This window comes from Panthera onca, chromosome B4 (genome assembly GCF_046562875.1).
Source record: "Panthera onca isolate mPanOnc1 chromosome B4, mPanOnc1 haplotype 2, whole genome shotgun sequence".
Taxonomy (NCBI): Eukaryota; Metazoa; Chordata; class Mammalia; order Carnivora; family Felidae; genus Panthera; species Panthera onca.
In genome coordinates, this window is record NC_138345.1 from 106,628,562 (window position 1) to 106,654,628 (window position 26,067).

The window sequence follows — 26,067 nt, forward strand, 5'->3', positions numbered from 1 at the left end:
GCCAATATTTTCTCTAATTCTCTGCCTTGTCCTTTAATTTTCTAAATGATATTTTTTGGATGTGGAAAAATTTTTAGGTTTTGTTGAAGTCTAATATATCACTTTTATTCTTTAGTGATTAGTTGTTTCCTGTCTTAAAAATACTTTTGTGCCACAAAGATACCAAAACATGCTAAATTTTCTATGCAAATTTTTATAATTGTAGCTTTTTTTTAAGCCTATGATCAATCTTATATTTATTTTTGATATGATGAGTGTGAAGAGTCAAAGTTTTTTTTTTTTTTTCCCTATATATCGATAGTTGTTGGAACACATTTTTCCTAAATTTTCCTTCCCAATTGAATTTCTTTGAAGTCTTTGAAGAAAATAAAGCGACTATAAATGTGTGGGTCTATTTCCAGCCTTTCTGTTCAGTTGCTCTATCCCTATATTTTTATGCCAATACCATACTTTTTTGATTACTGTAGATTTTTACTGAGTCTTAAAACCAGGAAGTGCAAATTCACCAACACTTCGTTTTCAATATCGCTTTTCATATTTTAGGTCTTTGTGATACCTTATGAATTTTGCAATCAACCTGCCAGATTCTACCAAAAAAAAAATACCACAATGTGGTACAATTTGGTACATTTAATCTGTAGATCAATTTGGAGAAGATTGGTATTTTAATAACAAGTCTTCCAATTCATGACCATGATATATTTCCTTATTTGCTAATTTATTCTTTAATGTTATTCTTATAGTTTTCATTATAGAAGTTTTGTATAATCGTTAAATTTATTTATAAGTATTATGTTTTTGATTACACATTTAATATTTATTTTTTAGCTTTCTATCTTCCAACTGTTTCTTAAACACATATGTAGTTGGCATACTGACCTTGTATTATACAATCCTGATCAATACAGTTACTAGTTTTACATATGTATCCATGTTTAGAATTTTCTACTTCTAGAATTAGGTCCTCCGCAAATAAGAATGTCTCTGAGCAAGAACCACCTAAATAGTGTACTACTGAAACAATATGCTTCATTCTCTTAGGTTTCTTAAGTACATGATCACATTTGTGGAATGTCCTTATACTCTCTATCCATGGTGTTTTATTCCCTTCTATAAACTTATTTCTGCTTCTAGATTTTTTTTGTCTGATTGCATTGGCTAGAATCCCTAATTCAATATTGTATAATAAAACATCTTTGTTATAACCTTGTTAATTGTGATGCTTCTAACGCCTTATCATAAAGTGTACTGTTTTTGTGAATATCCATGTCTGTCTCCTAAAATTTAAACAAGTCTGTGGCTTTAATATGCATGTGGGTTGAATTTTATGAAATTATTTTGAAAATTTACTTAGTTGTCACATTACAATACTGTTGTGCTCTACTGTTAATAGTAGTTTTGGCTTCAGAGTGGCAGTAGAACTCACTAGAAAGAATACATTTCACACACATCTCCTTTTCTTTTTTTGCAGCTTTGTTGGGATATAATTGATATACAAAGACTTCCCAGGGAATTTCAGTTTCCAGTTACATAGGTTAGATCCTTATTCTGTCTGAACAAATAAAAAGCCAAACAAGTTGAAAATTCAATAGCTATTTTAGGATCTATAAGAGAGACGAGAACATAAGGCAAACTACTGACCCAAGATTGGTGAGACAGACAGGATAATACAGGAATGACAGGCTTACCTGAGCAGAGATTCCTGAGAGAAGATTACCCTGGGAACCAACACCAGAGTAGGAAAACCTATGCTGTAATGACTGGTGAATTGCTGTAATAATAGACATCCACATGCATATAATGAATTGAGACACACACTTTACCCCCTTCAAGAAATGAACTCAAAGTAAATCATAGACCTAAATATAAAATGCAAAATTATAAAGCTCTTAGAAAATAACTTGGGATAAAATCTAGATGACTTTGGGAATGGCAATGACCTTTTACATACAAAACCAAGGGCTGTATCCATGAAAAAAATATTTGAGAAGCTGGATTTTATTAAAATTTAAAAGTCTGCCCTGTGAAAGACAATGCCAAGAGAATGAAGAAGGCGAGACTAGGATCATTTATTTGCAAAAGACACATCTGATAAAGAACAGATAAAGAAATATAAAGAAATATACAAAGAACCCTTAAAATTCAATGACAAGAAAGGAAACAATCCAATTTAAAAGTGGGCCAAAGATCTTAACAGACACCTCACCAAAGATATATGGATGGCAAATAAGCAGATGAAAATATGCTCCACATCATATGTCATGAAGGAAATGCAAATTAAAAAACAATGAGACACCACTACACATCTATTACAATGGCCATTATCCAGAACACCAACACCACCAAACGCTGGTAAGGATGTGAAGCAACAGGAGCTCACATTCATTAATGGCAGAATGGAAAATGGTACAACTACCTGGGAAGAAAGCTTGCCATTTTTTGCTTTTGTTTTTACAAAACTAAACATACTTTTATCATAAGATCCATCAATCATGCTCCTTGGTATTTACACAAAGGAGTTGAAAACTTATGTTTTCATCCCACAAAAACTTGTCCATGATGCTTATAGCAGCTTCATTCATAATTGCCAAAACTGAGAAGCAACCAATATTCCCTTTAGAAGGTGAATGGTTAAACAAACTGGTAAAATTCCAGACAATGGAATATAATTCAATACTAAAAAGAAATGAGCTATCAAACTATGAAAACACATGGAGGAAGCTTAAATGTGTATGACTAAGTGGAAGAAGCCAGTCTGAAAAAGTGACACATTGTATGATTTCAACTATATGACTGTCTGGAAAATACAAAACCATGGAGACAGCAAAAAGATGAGTGGCTTCTAGATACTGGAGGGGGATAGAGATGAATAGGCAGAGCACAGAGAATTTTTAGAGCAGTGAAACTGTTCTGTATTGTACTATAGTTGGATACATGTTATTATACGTTTGTCCAAACTCAGAGAATGTCCAACACCAAGAGTGAATCCTAAGCTAAACTATGGAATTTGGGTGATTATGATGTGTCAATGTTGGTTCATCATTTGTAACAAATGTAGTATTCTATTGGGAGATGTTGATAATGGGGAGGCTATGCATGTGTGGTGGTAGAAGGCATATGGGAACTCTGTACCTTCCTAACAATTTTACTTTGAACCTAAAATTGCTCTAAAAATGTGGTCTTTAAAAATACATATATTTAACATATACAATTTGATAAATGTTGCATATGCACACACCCATGAAAACATCACCACAATCGCAGAAATAGACATCTTCATCACCTCCAAAAATTCCCTGTGTCCCTTTCTTTTATTTTTATTTTTGCGTGGTAAGAATACAAAACATGTCTACCTTCTCAAAATTTTAATTGAACGAGTTGGTGTTGTTGACTGTAGACGCTATGTTGTGCAACAGTCCTCTAGAACTGATTCAAGTTGCATAACTGAAACTGTATGCCAGTTGAATAAGACCTTATTTCCCCTCCTCTCCAGGCCCTTGAAACATTCTAGTCTTCTCTGAGTCTATTTTACATATCGCATACAAATGGAATCATGCAATATTTGTCCTTTTTTGACTGGCTTTTCTTTTTAGCATAATGTCTTTCAGATTCATCCATGTTGTCACAAGTGTCAGGACTTCCTTTTTTCAAAACCTGAGTAATATTTCATTGTATGTATTAACCACCTTTTCTTTGTCTATTCATCTACTGGTAGATATTTGGTTTGTTTCTGTAACTTTACTCTTGTGAATAGTGCTACAATGAACATGATTCTGATTTCAGTTCTTTAAGGTATATACCAAAAGCACAAGCACAAGATAAGTGGGACTATATCAGACTAAAATCTTTTCCACAGCAAAGTAAACAATCAACAGAATAAAAAAGGCAGTGTACATAATGAGAGACTATATTTGCAAACCATCTATCTCATAAGGGTTTAATATCTAAAATATATAAGGAACTCACACAACTCAATAGTAAAAACAAAAAACAAACAAATAAAAAATAGTCTAATTTAAAAAGAGACAAAGAAATAAAAGTTTATCCAAAGAAGATCTAGAAATAGCCAATGAATATTGAAAAGGTGTTCAACATCAATAATTATCAGTGAAATGTAAATCAAAACAAAAAATCAAAGTCACTTCACACCAGTAAGTGAAACAAAACAGGGGTGCCTAGGTGGCTCAGTAGATTAAGTGTATGACTCTTGATTCCAGATCAGGTCATGATCTCAAGGTTCATGAGATTGAGCCCCACATTGGGCTCCTTGCTCAGCATGGAGCCTGCTTAGGGTTCTCTCTCTCCCTTTCTCTCTGCCCCTCTCCCCTCTCTCTGTCTCTCTCTGTCTCTCTGCCTCTCTCTTAAATAAATAAATAAATAAATAAATAAATAAATAAATAAATAAATAAATAAACAAACAAACAAATAAATAAATATTTTTTTAAAATAACCAATGTTGCTGAAGATGTAGAGAAACTGGAACCCTTGTACACTGTTGTTTGGGGGTATAAAGTGGTGCAGATGATAGGGAAAACAGTATAGAGTTTCCTCAAGAAAATGAAAGGTAAAACTATCATGTGATCCAGCAATCCAACTTCTAGGTATACACTTAAGTATACTTATTTTTAAGAAGGAATGCAGGACAAGAAACAGTATGATATGCCCAGAGACATTCATGATGTTTCATAGTCTGAGGACTATTCTAGAGTAATCATGTATACTTTACTGTCAAGATTGTTTATTGTGTGATGTGTAGAAGATTTTGAGATCATGTAGCTTCATCAGAAAATAAGGTATAGTTCTGTATCCTTGAGAGGGTTATGTGCCTACTATATATTGATTAGTGAAATACAAAAGGTGAAGAGACATAGAATGATGGATCGCAGCACACATAGAAAAAGATAATAAAAGTATGGTACACAGAAATGATGAGAAGGCTATGAACCCTGTGTTTCAAGAGTTTGATCATCAACCTGAATACTGCTAGTAGAGTTAATTAAACCAGTGGTAATTACATTTTGTATATTTATTATTTTTACATTAACCTTATACTATTGAAATCAATTTTACATGGTGACTATTCATTTTTTCATGTTAGTTTCTTTTGATTTTGCAAGTATTTATTTCCATATTTTGAGCATCTATATTTACAACATAGGCCAATAGTTTTATCTATTGGTTGGTTGGTTGGTTGGTTGGTCAGTTTGTTATTGGTACTCTTTTTGTTTAGGGAAATTTATGTCAGGACTGTGTAATTCTTGTAAACTGCATTGGATAGGTGTCCATGGTTTTGTTTCTTTTTTTCCTAGAGGATATTTTATAAAAGATGAAAATGATCTTGCTCTTGAATGCTTGCTAAAATCTTCCTCAAGACTGCCTTGGCACTGTCTCTCTTTATAGGTAGAAAATTTATAACCTTTTTATATCGACTGTAGTTATTGATCTCTTGAGGTATTATGCTTGTTTCTAAGCCAGTTTTAAAATGTATATTTTTCCCAGAAAATTGACCATTTTGTCTATGTTGTCAAATTTATTGCCATAAAGTTGAACACAGTATTCACTTATTATTCTTATCTCTCTTGCTTAAATCTTCAGTATGTTGTCAAATTTATTGCCATAAAGTTGAACACAGTATTCACTTATTATTCTTATCTCTCTTGCTTAAATCTTCAGTTATGGGCTTTTTTTTTGTTCCCAATCTTGCTTATGTATGCTTTCCTTTTTTCTTTTCTTTTTTAGTCTCACTTACCATAGATTTGCTGATTCAATAGTGTTTGTAAAGAATGGGAATTCTTAATTAATAGACTATACAGTTGTTTTTCTGGTTCATTAATTTTGACTTTATAGCAATTACTCTCTTCTAATTATTTTGTCTTTTATTTAAACAGATAAACCTTTAACACTATATATTTTCCTATAAATATTCTCTCGGCTCTTTCCAAGTGTTTTGATGTGAGTTTGGTTCTTCTCTCTTATAATATTGCTTACCTTTTACACAGTTGGTTCTTCTTGGACCCATGTTTGCCCTTGTATTGTTAATTTCTTAAATTAACTGAATTCTACCTCTTTTCACTACAGCCTTTTTATATAGAGGGATATAATTTTGCCAGGTTTCATTTGAATGATTCAGTAGGGATTGAAGTTCAACTGTTGCTGTTTAAAATGAGCCAGTGTCACATGTGGGACAGGAATGGGATTTTCCCTCCTGAATGTCAGTGGTCATCTTGGACATTGCTTTCTCTCTCGTGCATTATCTCACACTACCCATTGCTCCCAACTTTTGTTGTGTCTCTTTAGGATTTTTCAAATGAAGGATCCATTTCTTCTTTTACTTTGTAATTGAGCATTGTAAGTGGATTGATTGATTGGGACATAGATGTATGTGTACATATATATGTGCATGGTACATGTATATGTGTATGTGTGAATGCTTACGCATACGTGTGTATTTCATTGTAATCAGCTATTCAAATACCTTTATTATAGATATAGTGATAAATTTTGAGAATGGAGGGGCTTAACTTATACAACACATTAAATTTGTTTCCTGTATTCTGAACCAGTTGAGAGATAGATAAAGGACATGGAAGTCAAAATATCTAATTTTAGAACTATTAGCTGCATAATAAGCACTATGATTGTATCACTGAATCAAACAGACTTATTCACCTGCCCAAACACAGACAGTACTAGAAAAACACTGTCTATTCTCCATAGAAAAGAGAGTATCTACAGAAGCAAAACAGCTAATGTGCTCTCTGTGGGTAGGCAGATCTGAAGACAGGGGAAAGGGAAAGATCTGAAATGCACATTCCTAGTTTTTATTTATTCTTATTACTATGGGGAAGGGTGGGTGAGCAGAGAAAGGACAAGATCATCTTACTATGGATGTTAAGTTACCTGGATATCACAGAATTTGATAAGAAATATTTTTCTCTCTCATTTCAACGAATCGTGGATTCAAAGTAGCTGAGAGCTAAAAGAGAGGAGATAAAACATCTAATCCATTGGGTAGCAGTAGGTGGTGGAATTGCAAGAGGAGTTTTATCAGTGTATATCTCCAATGGCCTTGATTCAGAAGCTCTGATCTAAGAAGATCTATTGATGAATTGAATAAGAATAGCCAACATTTGTTAGCTATTTGGGAAACTAGTGGTCATTAGTTAGAAATGACTTATCCAAAACTGTTTAGCAATACATGGTTAAATGAGGATGAGAATTATAAAAGCCTCACTCTCATCAATGCCTCTCACCGGCCAAAGTTGTTTTTTTTTTTTTTTAAGCAAATCTGTAACTTTTTATAGCGCCAGATGATAACTACATTTGTCATGGTGGGAATTTTGTAATATGTATAAATGTTCAACCACTGTGAAACCAATATAATATTATATTTCATCTTTATTTTAATTAAAAAATAAAATAACAATAATAGGATCTATCTGAGAGTTTTGAGGATTAAATGAGAATATATCATAACATGAAGTATTGTAACTGATACCTTCATAACTATCACTTGTTTCACCGAAAAATGTAGGGCAATTTATTTCAGTAAAAATCTAGGACTAGGAGTGTCCTTGTTTGAATTACTGAAACAATTATGAAAAGGAATGAGAAGGAATGAGGGGTATGTAGAACTCATATGGTGCTATATGGCAAAATGATTAAAGGTAACAAAAATGAGATGAAACAAAAGGCAGCTAACTTCGAGGTCCTAGCCCTATATCTGGAGAAGACAATAGCTATCCAATAATTTGGATGATAATAATGATAGTCACTGTATGACATTCAGTTTGATACCAAACAAAATAAGCACTTGCCACATCTTAACATTTATTGAATTGTGTAAAAAGAATTAAATGAGAAGAAAACATAATTTACCCAAGACAGCATAGAGCTTCAAGGAGATTTTTAATAGTTAAGAGCCAAAGTAATGAATGATATTAGAATTAAAAATCCTGTGTCATTTTAAAAGTACGTTGTTGGTAAGATTTGTTAGAACAAGTTTTATATCAGAAGAGTGCAGGGGATTCAGAAGACCCTGTGTGTAAAAGAAGTGGATAGAACCTTCCTATATCTTTTACACACAAGTGATGCGCTCACAAATAACAGAGGATGTATTTTAAGTTATTTTTCTCCTAGTGGCCATACATTTTGTTGAGTCATGTATGTTTTCTTCATAATGAAACTTTATCTTTATGGATAGCGTGTGTTTTGTACAGTAATTTCAGGTGAGTAGCATCAATCAATAATCTAGCTTGTCCTGGAATTGATTTTATAATCACTTGGCTTGGATGTAGCCACAAGAGCTGGTTCTTTCTTTCCTTTTCTTTTTCTTTCGTTCATAGATAGAAGACACTTCTCATAAATAATCTGATTAATACTGTTTGGTCGTCCAAGACATTATTTGTGATAGTTGGTGTGACAGTGAATTTTCAAGACCATTATAGGTGAAATATGTAAGATATAGAATACTAAATTTCACCAATATATTAAAATATGGTAACAGGATTTAACTAAAAAACTGCTTTGTGCTATTAAAAGATATCTGTATTGTAAGTTTGGTGCTCCACCCAGATCCCCTTAGATATCTTTTACCATTTTGTATATGTTTCAGAGAAGAGACCCTCAGGCTACTGGAATCTACTTTCCTGACATTTTCTAAAAGCCAGACAGTGCCTGAGAATTTTTTCTGTCTGGAGCTGCCCGTAACCAATGATTAACAGGCATGTGACAGTTGTAAGAAAGACCTCGCTCCTTTGCCTTAGGTCAGTTAAACTGAGTGGTGAAACTTAAACTTCAGTGTTTCCCCTATGGGATCAGGCCTGTGCTTCTCTCTGCATGACTCAGCTTGAGGGCTTATCCTTGTTTGGCTACCTCCTGTTTTCTACTCTGTTGCCTACATTTCCTTATTGGTTTTCCCTCAGAACCTTTCTTCAATATATCATTAGCAAACTTATCTTCAGCACAGGAGTCTCTTTTGGGAGACGAGCCTAAGAAAATGTTTCGTGAGATTTTGGTGTACTTTCTGTGTAGTATATAAAGCATCTTGTTATGAATTAGCCCAAGGAATTATCTATCTCTTCTGAGGATTAAAGAGTTAATCAGCATAATAATATCTATTTAAAAATGTTTATTTGGCATCTGTATGTATAAGGTACTGTTTATTTACTCACCAAAGCAAATGTCATATTCCAAAGTACGAAGAAATACTATGGAAGAGGATTGTCAAAGGATAAGTTTTAAAAGGTTTTAATTATTTTAATGCTTTTCCATATCCCCTCATATTTGTAAAGTCTAAGGGTGTCTGGAGTTAGAGGCTAGAATGGGATTTACCAGCAAAGCTATGATGGGCTCTAAGTTCTACCCAGAAAGCGGGACGGGGGTGTGAAGTGAAGCTTTAAGAAAACTCCATAATCTTGATTAATGCTCTGTGAAGAGTGCATTGGCATTTGACTCCTATAGAGATATCTAAAGGGAGACCGATGAAATGACTAGCAGCTTTGACACACAAGTGATAGAAAAGTAGCTGTTTTGGGTGGCCCACCCGCCCAGAGCTTGTTGGGAGAAAGCATCTGTTTTTACCAAAGACCAGATGTGTACCATGCTACAAGAGAGTTAGCATGGTTTTTTCTTGGACACCATCCAAGAAAACTGCCTTGAGGTGTAAAAAGACCTCAGGAAAGAGACATTAGAGATACCACGATAAACTTTAAAGTTGAACAAAGACAAAATTGCTGAAATGTGTGGAGATGTATTTGCCCTTTTCAAGGCAGCTTTAGATAACTAACAGCCGGCCTCTGAGTGATGGGCAACATCCATAAAATTTTCCAAAAATGAAAATTCAATTAAAATACTTTCAAGTCCCTGAGGCTGATGCTATATTAGTGCAAGACTAAGTTGAGTTATAACATTCCTCTTACTCCTACATTTTCTCTTTCTTTATACCAAAAACTGATAAAGATCAAAAACTTTGATTATCATGATAGGGAAGGGTGGACCACACACTTTTTATGACTCCAGAGGCATCACTTCCATTAAATAAAATGTGGGTACCATCTCAGAATATATGCAGCATAGCAGTCCTGGATAGGAGGAATAGAAATTTTGGCTGGGAAAAGAGAAAAGTGAACTAATCATCTTTCCCAATAGACTTGAATGTTCAAAGAGCCAAGGAATAGTTTATAGCTTAGATTAAGAATGGAAATTTGACAAGCCCACATGGCTACACAATCAAATGACAGTAAACTGAGACTGTGTATTATGATTTGGAAGGATCCGACTATATTTGTCACCCCAGTGCCAACATAAAACTCATGGGTTTTAGTAGGAAACTTCCAAGATGGTCTTCAATGCTCTTGAATTCATGCCCTTGTGTATTCCTCTCTCTCTGACTGTGAACTAGGTTTAATGACTTATTCCTAATGAGTAGCAATATGGCAAAAAACAATGTACATCACTACTGAGATTAGGTTCCCAGAGACTGTAAGTTCTGTTTTGCTGACATTGTCTCTCTGACCTGATTCAGGTTCACTGTAATCAAACCAACTACCTTGTTAAGAGCTGCTGTATGCAGCAAGGCCCATGTAGCAAGAAAGTGAGGAAAGCCTATTGTCAGCAGCTTGTAAGACACTCGGCCTTCTGTTCAACAGCTTGTAGGGAAATAAATACTGTCAACAATGAGTGGAATAAGCTTAGAGATGGTTCCGTACCCAATTAGGTCTACAGATGAGACTCTATCACCGGCCAACACCATGATTGCAGCTTTGTGAAAGACCCAGAGCCTGAAGGCCCAGCTAAGCCATGTCTGGATTCCTGACTCACAAATATGGTGAGGTAATAAATGTTGTTATTTTAAGCCACTAAGTTCTGGGGAAACTTGTTACAAAGCAATAGATAACTAAACATGAACCCTGCCTTCAGCTTCAACCACAGGGATGGGAAGATGTAAGTCTACCAACTAAATGTAAGGAACACTGGAAGAAAAAGATATAAAATTGTGTCTTAAGCTAATACTCCAGAGGACCTGCTCTCATAAATGTAACCGTTACAAAATCTACATAAGACATATTATCTGATTTTCAGCAGCTTATAATCTCACAGTGAAGATTTTCACCTAGAAGGATGTCTTGAGGAATAATTAAACATGTATATACTGGAGAATTACAAGGCCCTATTTTTAGAATTCATAATATCCTAGAAGCCTGTAAGTCCTTTCCTCATCTCTTGCTCAGAACTCCCACTAACAGTGAGTTGTCTCCAGTTAACTATCGTCTCAGTATCCTACCACTGTTATCTCTGTTTCCGTCGTACTTTCACATATAGAAAATTCACATGGGTACACATGCACACCCTGCAGAAGAGATTTAAGTGTAGAAGGCTATACTGAAGATTTGAATGGTGGGGTGGGAAGAAAAGAAGAGATATCAATGTTCGTACAACATACATTGATTTAAATAGAACTTTAAAGGGCAGCAATGACAACTATTCTTTCCCTCCAATAAGAATTTTTTATAAGCCACTTCATTTCATATGGTCCCAAATTCCATATAATTTCAGTATTTATTTATCCAGACAATGCCCTCCCCTTATAATTCACTGTCCCTTCTTTCCTAAGAACAGAAACACATCCCATTAATTAATTTTCTACATAGTACACTTGGTTTCTCTCTTTGGTTTCTGAGGCACTTAGCTAATACCGATACTCTAAAGGTCAACTCCTCTATACCCTAGACATTAAAATATTTTATTACAAATGCATGATTATTTTTAATTAAAATCAATTATTTTCAAGATGCTACTTTTCACCTGGTAATGGAGGTAGACCATGATCTAATTTAAGTAGGCGCTATGGACCCTGAGGTATCCTCCCCTTTTTAGGAGAGAAGCATTCATTTCCCCCTCGCTGCTTAGGCTGACAACTGAACCTCACAGCTGAATGCCCTATGCTAAAGAGAGTCACCTTGTCCAAATGTGGGACATTCCTTTTGAGGGGCAGTCTGCTCCAATGACTGGCCAATGTTGGGGTATAAAGATCTCAGCTCCTTGCCACAATATTTTTCCTTTGCCTAAGTTTGTTCCTACCCCCAAGTATGTTGGTCATTCCTCACTTTCTGCATATATACTCTGTGTATAGAACTTATGTGTTTATCACTGTCAATAAACCTTTGCCTTAGAGTTTTATTCCTAGGGAAACTTACCTGCAAATATTGGCAGGATAGAACAGCAGACTTGAAGAGGATGTTAATGAGATGGATTTTAGATATGTTGGATTCTGTATACTATTAGACAGCCAGTGTAAATTGTTCACTAGGTAGCCGAGAGAATAAAGAAAACAAATTTGAACATATAGATGTTGGCATAATCAATACACTAATATATTTTAAATCACAGGAGTTAACTACTCTCTTCTTATTGACACACACACACACACACACATGCACACAGACACACACCAATGACACAAAAAACTGTCTTTTGGTTTCCAATCAGCCAAATTGGTTTCTCTCCGAAAATTTTCCCAAGTTTACTCCTTCTCCTCACCTGCTTATCAAACAGTCTAATTATTCATTAAGTTAAATAACTACTTCATTTGGAGAATATCAACTGAACTCCTATAATGTACCATAGAAGGTCTAAGATATGTTGTTATGAACAAAAGAGAAAAATTTTCACCTAATAATTAGAAGGAGACAGACACGAATGATGTGACAGAATAATAATTGAAACAAAGATTCTGATGGGTGACTTTCTTTGGTGTGCTTGAGATCACAAATAAGACCAGTGTAGAGTTGGAAAGTAGTAAATGAAGCAGGCATACTTACATACAGATGAGTTAAGAGTTTGGCATGTGTTACAAATTATAGGGATTTGAGACCATGCTTTGAATTTGTTATTCATTTTAATAACGGTAGGAATAAATTGGAGATTTTCTGCAACAGATAAATTTATGTGTTAATTATTAGAATTTACTAGCACCTACTCTGTGCTAGTTTATATCTTTTAGTACTATGGTTTCAATGGTGAACAAAACAGGTTACCTACTGGTATCTACAATCTCATGATACAAGAAATTGCCAGTAGAGAAATAGATACTAGAGAAGAATAGTAGAGGAGAAAAGTAACAATAAATGACTAAATACTAAATACTTGTGTAATAAAATATCAGGTAGTGATAAGATTCATACAAAAAATAACGCAGCATAAAAAAGTAATGGCAAAGGATATTAATTTAGAATGTGTAATTGAGGAAGACTTTTCCAGCACAGACCTGAATAAAGGGCAAGAATATATATGAGAATAATGGTATTTGTTACAATCATATTTACAATTTAGAATATTGTATTAGCTGTAAAAAATTTCGTAGAGACATGAGATTCTCAAGCAAATAGATGACTTTTAGAATACCGATATTGGATAAGTCCACTTTAGTAGAGAATGTAGAAAGGAAAAAAATAAAAACAACAAAAGCAAGGGAACCTCAACAAGAGTCATTCAGTTGAAAAGAAAGAAGAGAGTCCAACTGAAATAGAGTAGAGTATAAAGTGAGAAGAGTATAAAGTGGTGAAAAGTTGTAAGTCTGAGAGCATTACTAAGTTCTGAGAAATTCTCCTGGGAATGGAAAAAGATGTGATAGCTTGGGTTGGGGAGACATGTGGGATCAAATGAGTTTTTTGATGTCCTATTTTATATTTTGTTTGCTGGTGAAATATGTTCTTCATCGTGTCCAATTGGTGATATGGCAGAGAGCAGAAATAATTTTTGGAACAAAATTCTTAATTATGGAGTAGAGACTGTGAACCATGGCAGAAATGGAGGAATCGGCAATGGGCAGGAAGATAACTCTTTCCACTGAAACGTGGGAGAGACTCCCAATTAAAAGCGTGACTATCCCCTCAAAATTAAAAAGTACAAAATGAACTTACCAGGTTTCCCCAATCTTCTCCTTATGTGTTTCCTAGCTCGGTCACTAGAATAAACTAAATGTCTAAGAAAAAAAAAAAAAAAAAAACCACCATCAAATCCCTTTCTTCATCAATAAATTCCAATAAAACCATCAGAATGATCTCTAAACCCTTAAACTTCAGTGAGAGTGAGACATACGGATGGGGTACAGGTGAAGCTCTTCAATAAGGTCTCAGCCCTGGGGTGATGCCTCCTGTGGCTCTTTCTAAAGATGATGGTTGCTTTTTACACCTGCTGTATTCTGTTCTCCAGTATTCTCCTTACTTCTTACTAGTCAATCTTTTATTAATCCAATACCCTATTTTAGTTTATAATTCTTTAGTATCAGTTTTTTCTGCTCAAATTATTGTGTGGGTTCTCTCTCCCAGTTTTAATTTGAACAATTATGCCTCCATCAGTTCACATAAGAAGTGAAACAAAAATTCAAAACCAGATCTATTAAAAACAGATAGTAATATTTATAAAACTGGATGATCAACATTCTATATCTTACTTGAACAAGGAACTCAGATTTTTATTAGATTCTTAGTGATCAGAACTTTTGCAATGGTAACATTTATTACCCATTTAAGTTTTGTCAAGCAGTTCAGTTAGTGATTAGAAAAACCATTCCTTTCGTAAATTTTGAGAGAGCACTTGCCATATTCAGTGTATTGTTCTAAGCCCTTGAAATAGAGAAATAAATTAAACTGATAACATTTCTAATTTCACCGACTACTTCTGAAAAAATAAAAAGTCATAAGTTCTACCAGTGATGTTTTGGGTGCTTCAGCATTGTTTCATAGAGGAAATGGATATGTATATGCTTTGTGTTCTTAGGATTATAAAAACTCATGGGCAAACTTTGTGCATTTCTATACACTAAGTTATTATTGACTGTTACTACTTTACTCATCATATTCTGTATTATGCCCACTAAGTTTACATACATACATGTATAGGAGAAATAAAGAGCAAATGAAGATAGAATTCTAAGTTACTGTTTTATTGGGCTTTAAAAATCATACATTACAGAATATAGAAAGAGATTTGACACCTTTTCTGAAAGACAGAATAGAGCACTCATAATGATGTTTTCTATTCACTCAAAGTACCATTCAAAATGTATGGTTCCACACTAAGTCCCTATTACATTGTTCCACCTCTTCCAGATTAAAATTCCTGATGGGTTGATATCCCTTACGGGCACTTCTAGCCCTTCCCATTTACGTTTTGAAGATTGTTGTGACAGAAGAATTCTTTGTGCTCTGAACTAATGGCAATATGAAATACATTTTCATAAAGGTTTCTTATTTTTATGGAAGTTATCAAGAACTTTTCTCTTTATACTCTTCACATCAAGCATTATACTTTTTTTTTCAGGTGGAAATAGGTTATTTCTTTGACTCTGCACATCAGAATTTTGGCTTTATGTGTGCCTTTGAGATGTTACTCATTAAATAGCAAATGCTCTGGTTAAAACTTACTCTTCTTTGGGGTGCCTGGATGGCTCAGTCAGTTAAGCGTCCGACTTCAGCTCAGGTCATGATCTCACGGTTTGTGGGTTCAAGCCCCACGTCAGGCTCTGTGCTGACTGCTCAGAGCCTTCAGCCTGCTTCAGATTCCGTCTCTGGCTCTCTCGGCCCCTCCCCCACTTGTGCTCTGTCTCTCTGTCTCTAAACTAAAAATTAAAAAAAAAAACCCAAAAAACAACAAAAAAAACACTCTTCTTTAATGAAATAGGTGTCTTTACAAATTAGACAACTACAGAAAACCCACATATTAAAAATCAAATATCACTTTAAAAATAGACATTGATATGTTTACTTAATAATCAACACCTCCAGCATTTCCTATTTAAAAACGTAAATATGTCGCCAAATATGTGTTTCTAATCATAGTCTCCTGATGCCTTTTAAAGAATCGCATGAAAATATGCACAGCATGGTGATAAGACAGAATCTTTAGTAGAACAGACAAAGTTTTGGAATCTAGGAATGCCTTTTTTCTTGAATATCATTACCACTATACACTATTAATTTCTAAATCCCTTTTTTATAATTTCAAGAGAAAGAACTAAAAACTTAATATACTTTCAAATTTAGGAAGGATTCTTATATTTGCACCACAAAACTAATTCTGAAAAACATATAATTTTTAACTTTTTTCTTTTTTAAAGTTTTTATTTAAATTCCAACTCAAAAATTTATAATTATTAAATAAAGTATTTCTTATCAGCTTTTTTTTTACTACAAAAAATAGTTACAAAAAATCCCAAACCTTAACCGTTTATTTGAAAAGAATATAAATTGTAATAAGTAAACAATTTAGATTTATGCTAATAATTTGTTAGACATATAAATTCTGTGAAAATATATTCATAGTTAATCTTTCTTAATATGTAAATCATCTTAAGATATCCAAATTCCTTGGTAGTGAAATATTAGATGTAAGTAGTAATATAGTAAATATGGTTTAATATAACATGTTTTATAGCTGAAATACCTACATTCTAAACAAACAAAATCATGTTTAATATGTTAAGAGATGTTTCAAACACACAAAATATTTAAGGACATAATATGCTTTAGAAAAAAATGTATGGGTACTTCATTTTTCAACCCAAGGGAATTTAATTTTTACGCTTACTAAGGATTCCCCAGGTGCCAAGAAAAAAAGTGTCCTCTGTCTCCATTTACTTTGTGTGAATGTGTGAGAGAGACTGTCCAAGTCACTGGAAATATAACAGTAATCAGCTCTACCCTATTGTTTTATTTTTGTCCTCAAACTGTACTGTGAGTTATTAATATCCCCTGTACAACAGGTCATAAAACTGGGAATAATAGAAGTTGTAAGTTACAAAGTCACCATTACAACTCTTGTCTCTCTGAAGAAATAGGCAATTTGAGGGCAACACCAGCTTACTATACTTATTAATAGAAAAAAAAAGTTAATAAAGTCAGCCTTGCCACTTTGTTCCTTACTTCTATTTGTTTAGGATAGAGTTAGTTAATGAAAATGGTTTTACACAAGTTTTACATTTATTCATTCATTGCTGTGTCTGTGTTGAACATTGATTAACTTAGATCCCATATAAAAAAGATTTCTTTTTTTCATTAACAAAGAATCACAGTTTTAAACATCTATTTTCTCTGACAAAGAAAGGGATTAAGTTGTTCAATTACAATCAATAAGAGCATGATTTGAAGGAGATACTATTCTACAGAGTTACATCAGGCAGGAATATTATAAAGATATTTGCTTCTGATTGATAAACCTGAATATATGTAATTAAAATTGTAAAGTCATAATCATAACCAAAGAATATGCAAAGTTTTGAATTTTCATCTAATAATATTTAATTATATTATACATTTTTATTTGAGTGATAATTTGCCTTCAGTTTTACAAGTGCATATGTACAATTACAAGAAATATGTCATTAGTTAGGTTCAGGGATCAGCTCCCATTCTTTTGTGCCAAGTTATTTATTCTTAAACTTTTCTTGTTGAAGTCAATCTTTTCCTTGTTATGAAATTTTACTCCTGTTTCCAAGAAGTTATCTTCTTATATCATATAGAAGAAGCTAACCCATTATCTAACATTTCTCTTGTTTCTGTAATAAAATATTGTCAAAGTTTATTGAATAAAACTACCAACAAACCATTATTTAATGTTGCCTTTAATTCAGATGATAGAATTTCATCAATGTTTAACCATAGAAATAGTGTCTACTACTAAGTATTTATGTTGTAAAACTCATTTTCCCCTCTTACATCTTCTCATTGATGGCCACATTTGGACTTTTGGATATTTTCCCAGTAATTCAGGACAGAATCACTTGAATTTCGATTTCACTCTTTCTCTCATTTTACACATCTGCTAAAACTTATATTCTACTTTCATCATTTATTTTCTATCCCCACAGTCATGGCTTATCCTTATATAACTCACAGACACGTTCACTTAGTGAAACCTGGTGACCCAGCACAGGGCTAGGTGCTGGGGATGCCACCATGCTGACATGTTCCCAGTCCCTGTGGACCTAAAGCCTTATAAAAAGGTACCTCTTGTGTCCTTTAGAAATGTTACCTTTATTTTACCATATTCTAATATAAATCTGTTGACTTCCCTTATTTTTTTATTTTTTAAATTTTTATTTATCATTTTTTGTTTATTTATTTTGAGAGAGTGAGAGAGAGAGAGTTGGGGAGGGGCAGGGAGAGAGAGAAAGAGAGAACCCCAAGCAGACTCCATGCTGTCAGTGTGGGCGGGGCTCAAACTCATGAACTGTGAGATCGTGACGTGAGCCTAAATCAAGAGACAGAGGCTTCAACGACTGAGCCACCCAGGATCCCCCACTATTTTTTCCTCTTTTAATACAGGAGAAACATAAATAGATTCTATGCCTGTCAAATGGCAGAGTTCATGGGACGTATTTGTTTTGTTTTTGGTTTCACTCCATTGTGCACTTAAGTAAGATTAAAGCCCTTCTCAGAAGTACTTATGAAAGCAGAGTAATGCACAAGGTAATTTCTAAGGTATCTTGTTGTATCAAATATGATTATCTCCTTTCCTACTGCCTGAGTTTCAGGCACTTGAAAGGTGGACCAGGTGAGTTTGTTCAATCTTGACTATACTTTGCAATCCAGACGTTCTCTGACTCTTTCCTTTGTACAGGAGTTTCTTGTAAAGTTATACATTTTCCAGGATGCAATGTGGTATCCTTCAACACTTGATATTTCCTGCCATATTAGTTTGAAGAAATTGCACTCTCTGAAAACATGTAAAAGTGGCCTTGGGAAGTCAAGGGTGGAAAACAGTAACGTTGAGCAGATGGTTATTTTTAAAAAGGTGGCAGCAAGAAAGAGGAGAGAGATAATGTCCAAGTTTTCTGTTTGATATAAACTCTGTTTCTTGGAATCAGGGGAAAAAGGTCAAAAAGAGTCCATGGCCCCATGTTTTTCCAACCGTGCAGGACTTGCAGTTGTTTCACGAGGTGATGGAAGGCTCTGCCACTGATGGGTTTTATAAATGTAATTCACATTTAGTTGAGATTTATACCAATTTCCAGCATTTGTTTTTCGATTAGTCTCAGATTTAGTACTTTTAATGCGTTTTCACGTGTTTCCTGTTTTGGGAATTGTTTAAAAGAAAGCAGGAAGAAGTTGACTCCATTGTAATCCAGAAGTTACCACCCCCAATTTTTTTTTATTGTAGTATAAATATTGAATAGGTTTATTTTACTTTTCTTTTGAAGATTCCATTAAGTAGTTGATTTATTCATCATGCCATCTGTTTTTTCCCCATTTTTACTGTTAGGACACCAAAGGAGGAACATGTTTTGAAACTTTAGTTTAATAAAGAGAGAGAGAAACAAAAAGAGAGAAAAAGCAGATGAACTTACACATGAACATGTACACCAGCCAGCTGTGTTTGCTTTCTTTTGTATCTTTAAACATCAGTTTAATATTACTTCTTTTTTTTTTTTACATGAATGCTGCCATAGATCGCCAACAAGGCATTTTTGGACCACTTTCAAAGCATTATAGGAAAATATACCCACATGGCAAACATTTTTCTTTTCCCTTCATCCCACTTATTCCATTTGTGATGGCTGCATTACAGAAGAAATGTATACTTCAAATAAAATATAATTTTATGTAAATTTGATCAAAATAGATTTCCATCTATAACATAAAAGGAAAAAAACTATTTTTATAATAATAACAGAAAATCGAGGAATAATTATTTTAATATATAGTATTATTTTAACTACTATTAGAATTACATTACTTTAGTATAATGCATCATATCTATATTTTAAGCATACTTTATTATAAAATAAAAACAGGTATGTCTGCCTATGAAGGTCTAATATAGAAATAAGATACATTAAAAAAACAAAGAAACATCTTATGATTTCTTGCCAGAATAATTCGGATGAAATGAAATATGTGATAAGCAGCATGTCCTCAAGGGAAAGAGTAAGAAGCCACAGCTCTAACAGAACTGGTATTCTGGGAATCATCAAATAAACAAGAAATCCAAGTAGGCTATTATTAGGCTAAACAGGAAGTCTTACATTTTTTTTTTTAAGTGCAGAATAGTATCACTTTACAGTTTCTAAAACTTTCTGTTTTATTTTTTAAATTTAATATATAACCAATTAGATAATTCCTTGCCTCACAGCATTGTGGCAAAAACAACATAAAAGAATTTTAAGAACCATTTTAACACATGAATTTTAATGCAGTTGAATAAATTTTAATCTGTAATCATAATCCTTAAACGTTTTATAATAACATCTATATAGTATATATCCATTACATAAAATTTAGAACATACTAATAAGAAAAAAAAATTTGCAAAACTTAAGAAAAATAAGTAGTACAAGCTAATTATTTTTCTAATTTAATTCTCTGCTAAGAAATGTAATACATATTACGTTCTTTTTAAAAATTCTTTAAATTATTTATTTATATTAAGAGAGAGAGAGAAAATGAGCAGGGGGCAGGAGCAGAGAGAGACAGAGACAGGGAGTCTCAAGCAAGCTCCTCACTGTCAGCATGAAACCAGATACGTGGCTCAAACCCACAAAGCCCGAGATCATGACCTGAGCCTAAACCAAAAGTCGGTAACTTAACTGACTGAGCTACCCAGGTGCCCCTACATATTATGTTCTGAGTAAGTATTTCTTGAATGACTAAATAAACGAATAACTAGAAATATCCAAAATAGTTTATAGTGGCTACCAAAATTTATTTTGTCTATGTATTATTTATATTTTAATTTTCATAATCTTTTATACCAATATATTTGGACAGTAATCACTGAATAAAATAAAAGAAAAGGAAAAGGAGGAGGAAAAAGAGAATAGAGCGAAGAAGAAAAATAAGAAAGAAGACAAAAAAAGAGGAAGAAGGCAGATGAGAAGAGGGAGAAGTCAGTTAATACATAAAAAGCAACATTTTAAGTGTGGATATCAACCCAATGAAATAAGTATTATTTTCATTTCCAATTTTCCAATGAGGAAATCAGGACAGAAATAAGTAAAGTATCTTGTCCATGTTTACATAACTATTAAATGTTATAAGCATAACTTGATTTTAGGAGTCTGGTTCAAAGTCCGTACTTTTAATCAATATTTATTCTGAGGAAAATAATTTAGACAGGTATACACAATGAAGATGAAGAAGATAGAAGAATAAAATATATTTGCTTTTGATTCTCTATTATTTGTTAAGAGAAAGAATGAGTTCAGAGCTGGTATTGAGGTTGTGTTCCACAAAGTCCTAAAGGATGTAACTTTCTAACTCTTTGTTCCACTCTTCAAACCTCACTCATATTCCCCCAATTTGCCCAAGATTGAGCTGGATGCTTTAACCTTCACATCTACATTTTAGCCAGTCAGAAAGGAAAGGCACAAACTATACCTTAAAAGAATCATCCTGAATTCAGACACATCCTTTTTCCTATATCTTCAACAGCCAGATTATACTCAATTAGTTATAGCTAATTGGAGTTTTTTTTAACGCTATTAAATGTGATTTTATTCTGATTCAAAGGGAAAGCAAGTATGAGGTTAGAGTTAGCAGTCACTGCCACAGGGAGATACATAAATATTATCACATCTAATACATGCATTTTTTTAAGTTTATAGTTTATATACATATTAAATACTAGAACTAGGGTTTGAATTTAGCAACCTGAGTCAAGAGAATATGCCATTAAGGAGAGATACTAATAGAAAAAAGATGTTGATTTTTTTTTTTGAACAAGACTATAATGAGTATTTATCTAAAATACTAAAAAGAATCTAGAAAAATTAAGACAAATATAAAACCAATATTGACTTTTAGCTTTAGGTAAAGTATTTCCTAAGATGAAAGTAACTAATTTTCACTGGATAGAAAGCTATACATACCCAGTCCAGTGCAGAATTTGTTGAGAATTCATAAAATATATTGTTTTACTAAATATGAGGAAGGTCCCACTAATGAATAGTTAGAAATCATCCTAGCTATAAATAAATTACACTTCAGACATGATTTCAAATTGGGTAAAAAGAAATGTATTTAGTACTAAAAAGTTACATGATTAAAAGTTTTTAGATTAAAAGTTTATAAGAGATTAATCCTAACTCTTTCTTTTAGCCTATGATATAACATAATTGCACTGGAATTAAAGTTTAATGAAAAGTAAAGATCATGTATTATTATTAAATCCAGTGTTCTCTAATTATCAATACAACTAAAGAATTTATATTATAAGAAAGATTACTTATCTGAGAAAATTTATTTAATTTTTACATCTAATTGAAGAAAAGAAATTGTTTGTAATTGACTTATATAACCACTTTTTAACGTGCTCATCCTAGTTTTGATGTAAAAATCTTCTATGTCTCTTATGCACAAAAGGAGCAAAAGGCATCTGCTCTTAAGCATTATAGTATTTTTCTATGCCCAATTAATGTACTCATTTATTAGGATAAAATAAAGAACTCTGGAACTATCAGATAGGAGAATAGAAATATAAGGATCAGTATAGGAGGAAGGAAGAAAAGAATTCATCCCAACGTTCAAATAAACAATAAAGATAAATCTTAAGTACTCAGAGGTGATTTGAATTCTTCCCTGGAATTCCCTAGAGTTTGGTAGTTCAAAACAAAACAAAACAAAACAAAAAAGTCAACCCATGAAATAAGACAACAAACACACTTCAACTTCTTCATCAAATGAAGTTAGTTAATATAAAAGGAGTCAAAGATTCTCCTTTTTGAGAAAGAAAATACTCCTCCGTAATACACATTGAGAAGTGGCCATGAAAACAAGCCATTCATATCTCCTACTTTGGGCACCACACCGTTGACTGAGCTGGGGCTGCTCCTCTGGATCCACCATCACATCTGTGCCAAGTTCACCCTTCCCCAGGTTTCTTCCCGCAAGTGACTGACGGGCAGGATACTGGTGCTGAACCATTTCCATGGGAAGTAGGACTCCCCTGATAGGAGACTTTGACTTATGGATTCACCATTACCCTGGCCAAAGTTTTCTCAGAACTGTGCTGTCATCTGAGATTTCCTACTCAATTCTCCTTTCTTCCTACTCTCCTTCACAGACCAGATCTGCATTGTAGTCTGAATTTTCCCCTACTTCCTTTCCCTTATTCTTCATAGATAGTCATTTTCCTCAATAAATTTCTTGCATGTCTGATCCCATCTGAGCATCTGCTTCTTGGGGAAGCAAAACTAATACACTTCGTGTAGGAAGTCACATCACAGACTCAATACTGGCAGCCAAGACATAGGAAATTTTATAGTAGGTTGTAAATTCTCAGGATAATTTTTATTGTCAATGTTTATAAGTCTCATCATTAGAAAATAGCAGATTTTCCCAAGTTCTTTAAAGGTAAGAATAACATGAATATAGCATAATTTGGAATTTTTTATTCGATAATATTTTGACTAATTTAAGAATTTTATTTAATATGGTATACAACTACTTATATGGGAATATATGTTCTCAGATAATGTAAAGCTTCAGAGGTGTGTTTTTTCTATGTAAAATTTCTCTGGCAACTGCAAATCTAAGTTCTTGAAAGCAGTCAATGAAAATACAATAAACAAAATTGTTGAACAAATTAATGAGATCAGTGAGACCCTTTTGATATTTACATAATGAAGGATTATGCTCTACAAGTAGATTTTGTGCTTTTTCTCATTATATAAACCAATAATTTATATCAATTTCTATGAAAAAGCTCAGTTATATAATTGCATCTTTATTCTTTTGCACTTCAACTGATAGTTTTATTAGACTAACACACAAACATGAAAATGTTTATAGGTCCCCTAGCACAAACTATTGAAAAAGTTAAATTATATTAAAATCACAAGTGAGTAGAATTGAGATCTGGAATTAATTATAAGAAAAACAAACCATATAGTCTAAACTAATCTTTTACATGATTTTCAATGATCATGATCTAGTTAATATGAAAATCTTTCTCATTGCTGAACACAATTAGCTTTCTGTGTTAGGACTAAAGGTAAATTAAGAGCCAGTTAAAAGTTACCCCTTCACTGCTGTGTACAGATTATCATCCATTCTGTGCAGTCTCTGATTTTAATTAATTATAAAACAGGCATTAGAAACCATAATGCTACCAGTTTAAAAGGTGTATCATCTAGACCTGTAAGAAGACAGTACTAAATAAGCAAGTTCCATCAGCAGAAAAGTACTGCAGTGGACTGAATAATGCATTCCCCAGGCAAAAAATTTATGTCCTCCTGAAACCTCAGAATGTGAATGTATTTGAGAATCCAATCTTTATAGATGTAATTAGTTAAGATGATACCATAGGGATTAGAGTGGGACCTAAGTCCAATGTCTGGTGTCTTTCTAAGAAAATGGAGAGATTCAAACACTGACACATAGGGAAGAAAGCTCTTTGTCAACAGAGGTGCATTGAATTGATACAGCTACAAACCAAGAGTTAAGGACAATAACAAGAAGCTAGGAAAGGGCAACAAAGGATAATTCCCTAGAGCCTTCAGAGGAATAATGGCAGTGCTAACACCTTGACTTTAAACCTGTAGCTTCTATAAAGTGTCAGAGGATATATTTCTTTAATTTCAAACCACCCAATTTGTGGTAATTTGTTATTGTGGCATTAGGAAATTAATACAGATTACCTTCGTACAATAAATAATTATTTTAATTATAAGCAAATATTTCTCCCTTAGATTACACACATATTATTTTACCTATTTACAAGGGGATGGGGGATTTAAAAATATAGGACATTTTTCATATCCTGCCACCCAGTATACAGAAGGAGAAATTTTTCTGATGCCAGCACAACAGCATTACCTTTGTATTAAACACATACATATGGAACATTTTAACCTGTCATCAACAAAGTGGAATCATTACTCATGATGGAACAGCATTATCTATGTGTTAATGTGCATACATATACACACTTACCTATGTTAATATTTTTTTCATTTAATGAAACTGAAGCAAAAACAGAAAAGATCATTAACTAATGTAGTATAAGCAGCCTCTGATATTCTAGTGGCAGGAAATATGATTATATTTTGTTAAAAGAAAATTAATAGGTTGTTTTCATAGAGGTTTTAAGTTTACATTATTATTAACTGAAGTCCACAGTATACATTACAATCCATTCTTTCTGTCTTACAGTTCTGTGGGCTTTGGCAAATGCATAACATCATATATTCACCACTACAGCATCACATACAACGGCCTTACTGCCCCTAAAAATCCCCCATATTCTATTTATTCATCTCTCCCTTTCTACCCCCAAATCGCCAGAAAACACTGATATCTTCAATATCTCTATAACTTGACATTTTCAGAATGTCATATAGTTAGTTAGAATCATACAATGTGCATCCTTTTCAAATTGAATTTTTTTCATTAAGCCACATGCATTGGAGATTATTTCTTTTTTTCTTTTCTTTTCTTCTTCTTTTTTTTTTTTGTGGCTTGATAGCTCATTTTTGTATTATCATTGAGTAGTATTCCACGTATGGATGTCCAAGAATTTGTTAATCCATTCACCTATCGAAGGACATCTTGGTGGCTTCCAATTTGAAGCAATTATGAATGAAGCTGCTATAAATATCCATGTGCAGGGTTTGTGTGGACATACGCCTTCAACTCATTTGTGTAAATACCCAGGAGCACAATTGCTGGATCATATGGTAAACCTATGTTTAGCTAACAGCTATGTTTAGCCTACATTTAGTAAGAAACTGCCAAAATGCCTTCCAAAGTGTCTGTTTTATTTGCATTCCCACAAACAGTGAGTGAAAATGCCTATTGCTATACATCTTAGTATTTGGTGTTGCCCAGTTTTTTTGGGTTTCCCCATTCTAATAGACGTTTAGTATCTCGATTTTATTTTATTTTATTTTATTTTGTTTTGTTTTGTTTTACTTTATTTTGTTTTATTTTGTTTTATTTTACTTTATTTTATTTTATTGAGAGAAAGAGAAAGAGAGGAGGGGAGAGGGGCAGAGGAAAAGAGAGAGCATCCCAAGCATGCAATCCCACAACCCTGGGATCATGACCTGAGCTTAAATCAAGAGTAAGA